Genomic DNA, 8230 nt, shown 5'->3' with positions numbered 1-8230 from the left:
CTACATAGCCGTACACAGCCCTACATAGCCCTACATAGCCCTACATAGCCGTACATAGCCGTACATAGCCCTACATAGCCCTACACAGCCCTTCACAGCCCTACACAGTCCTACATAGCCCTACATAGCCCTACACAGCCCTACATAGCCCTACATAGCCCTACACAGCCCTACATAGCCCTACATAGCCCTACATAGCTTTACATAACCCTACATAGCCCTACATAGCCCTACATGGCCGTACATAGCCCTACATAGCCCTACATAGCCGTACATAGCCGTACATAACCCTACATAGCCCTACATAGCCGTACATAGCCGTACATAGCCGTACATAGCCGTACATAACCCTACATAGCCCTACATAGCCCTACATAGCCCTACATAGCCGTACATAGCCGTACATAGCCGTACATAGCCGTACATAGCCGTACATAGCCCTACATACTACATAGCCCTACATAGCCTTACATAGCCGTACATAGCCGTACATAACCCTACACAGCCCTACATAGCCGTACATAGCCGTACATAGCCCTACATAGCCCTACATAGCCCTACATAGCCCTACAGAGCTATACATAGCCGTACATAGCCGTACATATCTATACATAGCTAACCGTTCCATTAAAGTTACGACCCAAATTTTAATTTTAATTTTCATAATATGTTTTGACTTAACATACATTCAGTTGATTGAGCATCCGATGTTTACCGCTGTTTGTTTCATATTTTTAATGAAGTTACGATGGCCTAAAACCAAGAGTCCTTGGCTTATGAGCATCCCTGATAAGTGTTTCTCAGCATCAATATTAAAATAACATAATATATGTAATAAATATACTAAGAGAAAGTACAAATTGTGTCTGTCATTTTCTTCATATCCTTGTTTAAATTATTCCATACGGTCCACAAGTGGTAAAACAGCTCTGCGCCAGTACTGCTTGGGCGTGTCTGCTGATACTCCCCCATTGACGCGGTATTTTTTGTTTTATCCACATTCGGCTGCCATTCCCTTTGCGCGCTCGTAAAGTTCCTACCAAATCATCGGTCAGAAAAAGTTTAGAGAAAAAACACCATAACGCGTAGAAAAATTACACTACTTTTAAACCCTTTGCATTTCTTCTTTAATGTAAAGAAATCTGGGAAATTCTGATAAGCAGTTGCGTACTTTGCATGTAGGCAGATACGCCCCTGTTTTTACACCACGATATTTAAAGGAGCGCTGACTGGCAGCAATTCTGCAAGATGGAGTCATTTAAGGCTGCCTCTTTGTCTTCTTCGCTGTCAGGGATAGTAGACCAAGTACATTAATTGTCTCAAAAATAGCACGACCCGTATCATTGACCAGCAGTCTTTTATTTACATCTAGCCATCAATGTGATCTTGAAACTGCACAAATATGATCATATGATCAAAACAAACCTGGCTGCAAATTGTGAACAGGCTGAAGCTTACATGTGGTAGTCGCTAACGTATTACTCCAATAATGACTGGATAGTTGCAAGGGGAAACTTCTTGAGCATTCAAGTTATTTGTACAGTGGAACCCCGCTTTACGGACACCCGCTTAATACGGTGCACCTCGGTATTACGGACAGTTTCGTTGGTCCCGGCGAAAACCAAATACATTTTCTTTAAAATTAACCCGCTTAATACGTACACACGGACACTTTTCCGTGTCCCCAATGAAAAACTGCCATACATTGTCAACCCCGCTTTACGGACACTGTTTATCTATGAACTGTCAATTTTCATTGTCGCAATTATTTTCTTACTTTACCCTGGTCAAAAAATGACAGAATGCGATGAGTTAAAACGATTTTAAGACTATCAGTTACCTAATAGTGTGACATGCAAAGGTTTTAGTCGGCCTGGTTGTGCGCGCTCAAGCTGAAAGCTTCCTTTTAAAGTAACGTTACCGACTTGAGTTTGTTCAGTTTAATAACGGTTACGGTCAGATCTGGAGTTTAAGTTACAAAGGCAACTTTATAGAAAACGTTCGGTTGCTTTGATGCGTTTTTTTCTTGTTTATAGTAAAGTTGCGACATTTTCAAATAATTCAATTGTTGAGTTTAAAAAAGTTTAGTTCGAAGTATGACTAGATCGTAAGGTTTTCGTAAAAACTATTCATTTCTGTCAGGGTTCACAGTTTGCATCTGTTACGGTAACAGTACAATTAAACAACGTTTTGTTGCTGTAAAAACGCATGATGGTTTGCCTTCGTCTTTGTGTCGATAAAACATGTATCCGTGACTTTTTCCTGAGACCCCGCTTAATACGGACAGCCCCGTTCCAATTCACTTTGTTCTTTCTGACAGTGGTAATGTTCGTTCAATTTTAAGAGACTTTGTTCTATTACTGAACATATATTTCCATCTTAGCTATATATTAAAATTGTTTTATTTCAGTTTTCGGAAAATCGCTAAATTTAATAGTCGCAAAATCTTGCTCATAAAAAAAGCTAAAATTAGTAGGTAGATGCCAAGTCTAACGCTGTTGGCGTGAGACTCGCTCTTTTTTTTGACCAAATCTCACGCAACCACGCCATTCAGACAAAAAATCACGCTTTTTTTAAATACTACAACTTGATGAAAAAGTCTTATTAATTTAAATAAAGTTATTCTTTCAGCTGTGCTTTGGTAGAGATGAACGCTATTCGAGTAGGGAAGAGTTGAAGAAAACTACAAACGCTTGCCCATAATGAAGGAATTGCTTCTCTGCAAACTTACATTTTTAATATTATTTCTTTTTTTTTTTTGGGGGGGGGGGGGGGGAATATACCCCCAGACACCTCTAGAAGTTACTCCTCTGGGTCACACTAATGCTCCTTCAATTTCTCACTTCATACCAGCCAAAAAACTTGGCATCTAACAGGCTACGCAATATGTGTAGCTATGTGTAGTTGTACACAACTACACATAGCTACACATAGCCGTACATTGCGTAGCCTGTTGTGAATCAACGCAAAGAACGGCGAGAGGAAAAAAAAAATGACCAGTGGTTCCTTTCCTTTATCTTTCGCTCGCCGCTATGGCCATGTATCATGATGTACAGCTGAGTGCTGCTATCGTTACGGCTATGTGTAGCTGTGTAGCTGTGTAGCTGTGTATAGCTTCTATCCATGTAAAATATAGTTATCAATCTATGTAGAGCCTCCCATTGTACAACACATCTTTCTGCTCACTGTACAACTACACAGTCTTTACAGAGAAACGGGCTGTCAACAGCAATACTCAAACTGGCTTAGTTCCTTTATTTTGCTTTTCAAAAAAAACAACGTGAGCTGTTTTCGCTGAAAGTTACATGGGACTGTTATTGACTAATTTGTTTGCAATATATACTCTCCTTAGCCTAAAGCTATGTCTTCCAAACTCGCATAGTTACTACTCAAATAGATACTATTAGACACTTATTCCATTGTTTTCTTTTGTTTAGTTTTCACTATTTAGCACTAATTGTTAGATGTTGTTTCACGGGTTAAATAAAATCACTCTAAGATACTCCGTGAGATCAAGTGACAGACTGTTACATGCACCACCCAGTAATCAGCTATGTAAGGCTATGTATAGCTGTGTAGGGCTATGTATAGCTGTGTAGGGCTATGTAGGGCTATGTATAGCTATGTAGGGCTATGTAGGGCTATGTAGGGCTGTGTACGGCTATGTAGGGCTATGTAGGGCTATGTAGGGCTGTGTACGGCTATGTAGGGCTATGTACGGCTAGGTAGGGCTATGTAGGGCTCTGTAGGACTATGTAGGGCTGTGTAGGACTATGTAGGGCTATGTAGGGCTATGTAGGGCTATGTAGGGCTATGTAGGGCTATGTAGGGCTATGTAGGGCTATGTAGGGCTATGTACGGTTATGTAGGGCTATGTAGGGCTATGTAGGGCTATGTAGGGCTAAGTAGGGCTATGTAGAGCTATGTAGGGCTATGTACGGTTATGTAGGGCTATGTAGGGCTATGTACGGCTATGTAGGGCTATGTAGGGCTATGTAGGGCTATGTAGGAATATGTAGGGCTATGTAGGGCTGTGTAGGGCTATGTAGGGCTATGTAGGGCTATGTAGGGCTATGTAGGGCTATGTAGGGCTATGAAGGGCTATGTAGGGCTATGTAGGGCTATGTACGGTTATGTAGGGCTATGTAGGGCTATGTAGGGCTATGTAGGGCTATGTACGGTTATGTAGGGCTATGTACGGCTATGTAGGGCTATGTAGGGCTATGTACGGTTATGTAGGGCTATGTAGGGCTATGTAGGGCTATGTAGGGCTATGTAGGGCTATGTAGGGCTATGTAGGGCTAAGTAGGGCTATGTAAGGCTATGTAGGGCTATGTATGGCTATGTAGGGCTATGTACGGTTATGTAGGGTTATGTAGGGCTATGTACGGTTATGTAGGGCTATGTAGGGCTATGTACGGCTATGTACGGCTATGTAGGGCTATGTAGGGCTATGTAGGGCTATGTACGGTTATGTAGGGCTATGTAGGGCTATGTAGGGCTATGTAGGGCTATGTAGGACTATGTAAGGCTATGTAGGGCTAAGTAGGGCTATGTAGGGCTATGTAGGGCTATGTACGGTTATGTAGGGCTATGTAGGACTATGTAGGGCTATGTAGGGCTATGTAGGGCTATGTAGGGCTAAGTAGGGCTATGTAGGGCTATGTAGGGCTATGTAGGGCTATGTACGGTTATGTAGGGCTATGTAGGACTATGTACGGCTATGTACGGCTATGTAGGGCTATGTAGGGCTATGTACGGTTATGTAGGGCTATGTACGGTTATGTAGGGCTATGTACGGTTATGTAGGGCTATGTAGGGCTATGTAGGGCTATGTAGGGCTATGTAGGGCTATGTACGGCTATGTAGGACTATGAAGGGCTATGTAGGGCTATGTACGGTTATGTAGGGCTATGTAGGGCTATGTAGGGCTAAGTACGGCTATGTACGGCTATGTACGGCTATGTACGTCTATGTACGGCTATGTACGGCTATGTGCGGCTATGTAGGGCTATGTAGGACTATGTACGGCTATGTAGGGCTATGTAGGGCTATGTAGGGCTATGTAGGGCTATGTACGGTTATGTAGGGCTATGTACGGCTATGTAGGGCTATGTAGGGCTATGTAGGGCTATGTAGGGCTATGTACGGTTATGTAGGGCTATGTACGGCTATGTAGGGCTATGTAGGGCTATGTAGGGCTATGTACGGTTATGTAGGGCTATGTAGGGCTAAGTAGGGCTATGTAGGGCTATGTACGGCTATGTAGGGCTATGTAGGGCTATGTAGGGCTATGTAGGGCTATGTAGGGCTATGTACGGTTATGTAGGGCTATGTACTGCTATGTACGGCTATGTAGGGCTATGTAGGGCTATGTACGGTTATGTAGGGCTATGTAGGGCTATGTACGGCTATGTACGGCTATGTACGGTTATGTAGGGCTATGTAGGGCTATGTAGGGCTAAGTAGGGCTATGTAGGGCTATGTACGGCTATGTACGGCTATGAAGGGCTATGTAGGGCTATGTAGGGCTATGTACGGTTATGTAGGGCTATGTAGGACTATGTACGGCTATGTAGGGCTATGTACGGCTATGTAGGGCTATGTAGGGCTATGTACGGTTATGTAGGGCTATGTACGGCTATGTACGGTTATGTAGGGCTATGTACGGCTATGTAGGGCTATGTACGGCTATGTACGGCTATGTACGGTTATGTACGGCTATGTAGGGCTATTTATAGCCGTATATAGCTATGTATAGCCGTGTATAGCTACGTAGGGCTCTGTATCCCCTCTATTAATATCCCTATATAGAATTTAGTCAAACCACTATATGATGACTACACTACGTACTTACCCCTGCTTGCGGATTCCCCGCGGTCCGTATTGCGGGCGCATTTTCAAAATGGCGTCGATCTAGTGTTTTGATTTTGCAAATTTCGAGTTCTATAGGATAGTTTTGTCAATGTTCTTTCTTCTTGACGCGATCACGAGTCCCGAAACAAAGGGTATTCGATATCCTTTATTTGTATTCCCGATACTGGAGAAGAATATGGAATGAGGAGAAACGGTGGAAGCTTTTCGCACAAACATTTCTAACAGAGACTTCAGGTAAGCGTTTCTCATTGTACTATAATTTCATTTTGAAGACTGGCTTAAGCTTATGTCTTCGGCGTTTATGTGAAGATTAATAAAAGTGCTTAAGATAGAATCGTACTAAAACTAAGCTGGTCTTAGCTCACTGGAATTAAAGCCGAAAAGATCTTGTAGATTTTGAGGCGATAGTGTCATAGTAATGTCACTCAGTTCGTCGAGGCATGTAATTGTTATTTATATTTGTCATCTGAATGTTAAGCTACTTCAATTTAATAAGAATCGCATCCTTTAATTATTTATACGTGAGGAAATGTTTGTCAAAATATTGACCATGTGGTCATTTCCGGCCGCAAAGAAATAAATGAGACCATTTCTGAAGTTTAAATTTCTATCTTACCACGATGTGTATTGTATTGCCAGACATAGATTGACGTTTCTTTTGCATTTTGTTGTATACAGGTAATTTGTGGGATTATTAAAATGTCTAATTTGTAAACAGGATTTACAGAATTCTGAACTGAGGACTTTCTGAATTGCTGGTGAGTTAAACTATGGATTATAACAAGTTCAGGCAGTTATTGATCTCTTTAGCCAATCTCAGCAATTCCCATCCTCCTCTCTTCACACATTCACTACCTGAGACATTTTTAAAAGATCTACTTTTTGACCAGACATTTGCCTATGTTATAAAAAAGCTGTTTGACATTTTTTTAAGGCATGTATTTTCAGTTGTTGGATGGCCTTCAGTAGCATTTTAAACTACAGCTAGCAATGTAAAAAATTCAGATGAAGACTGACATTTTTTTCTGCAAAATTATGATTAATGAAAGGAAGGGTGCAAAGAAAATTGATTTCTTCCTGGCCTGACCCAGGTAGACTGTGCGAGGTGAAACCATTATATGCTTGCCCAAAGTCCCATGTTTCTCTGGAAAGATCAACAACAACAAATAAAAATCCATAAATGTCATTTTGCTATCTAACAAGTGGAAAAAATTATTGAATCCACTAGCCCAACATGAAAGCAGTCAGTTTTTTTTCACACACTGAAAAAGGCCATTCATCAAAAATTCATCAAAATAAACAGTTTTTGTTTGTTTTGTTTATATTTACAGGTGACTTGAAGAGTGCAATGACATTTCTCTTAGTCAAAATGAACTCAAAAATACACATTGTGTTAATGTAATAAAATTGTCACATGATTGATTCCCACATGTTGCCAGTTTAAACCTGAATATACTTTAGTGACATTTATAGCTATGTTATATGTAATATGAACATCCCAGAACCCAATCAGATAAGGCTACATGTGAATACTGACACTTTATTACATGTAAGTTTTGAAACCATTCTGGGTTCATGACAAAACTATTTTGCATAACTGAAATGACTGCCACCGCAGTCTGCAGTCACCATACAAATATCAAAAATTATTTCATGCTGAACTGATTTTAATGTCACCGCAGTCCACGGTCCGTCACAAAAAGTTTGGTGTTTAGATTGCCTGCCACTGCGTAGTCACGCATTTCTTGTCTGCCACCGTGGTCCGCAGTCCCATAGTGAACATATGGGACAGAATGTTTTGTGTTTAGAGAGGCCTACTTATTCATTTCGGTTAGCCTAAAATGCACTTTGGTTAGCCTGTTCACGGTTAGCTATCTATATTTGTAAGGGCAACACTATATATTGTTAACATGTAGAATTCTGGGTACACTACGGACTGCGATTTGGTTGCTTGCGGTTAGCCTTTATATTGTGTTCAGGATATCTACTGTTCTTAAATCCACTACAGGACTGCGGACCAGGGTGGCAGGCGATTATAACATTTACTAGCATTTCTTAGAATCGACTACGGGAGTACGGGCCGTGGTGGCAGGCGATTAGCAGACTTTGTATTATTTTCAAATAAAACACTATGGGACTGTGGACCGCGGTAGCAGGCAATTATAACAATTAAATCCAATTTTGATTAATGGAATGCATGACTGCGGACTGCGTTATGAGTGAAATATAACTTAACAACAAAATTTCACTGCGGACTGTGGACCACGGGAGCAGATGAATAATGGCGGGGTATTCTACAAAAATATTACGAAAATTTACGAAATTACTATCGCAGACCATAAATTTACTCTAG

The 8230-nt window shown here is 41.1% G+C and overlaps 1 long non-coding RNA gene across 1 annotated transcript; it reads left to right on the top strand.

Moving 5' to 3' along the window:
- Positions 1-5862: 5862 nt before the first annotated feature.
- LOC144640393 (uncharacterized) lies at positions 5863-7951 on the top strand. The gene is made up of 3 exons (XR_013568347.1): positions 5863-6111; positions 6556-6635; positions 7209-7951. It is a non-coding gene; the product is annotated as an uncharacterized LOC144640393 (long non-coding RNA).
- The last annotated feature ends 279 nt before the right edge of the window (positions 7952-8230 follow it).

Source organism: Oculina patagonica, unplaced genomic scaffold (assembly GCF_052425735.1).
Source record: "Oculina patagonica isolate OP01 unplaced genomic scaffold, crgOcupat unplaced292, whole genome shotgun sequence".
Lineage (NCBI taxonomy): Eukaryota > Metazoa > Cnidaria > Anthozoa > Scleractinia > Oculinidae > Oculina > Oculina patagonica.
This window is presented reverse-complemented; position numbering and strand designations above follow the sequence as displayed.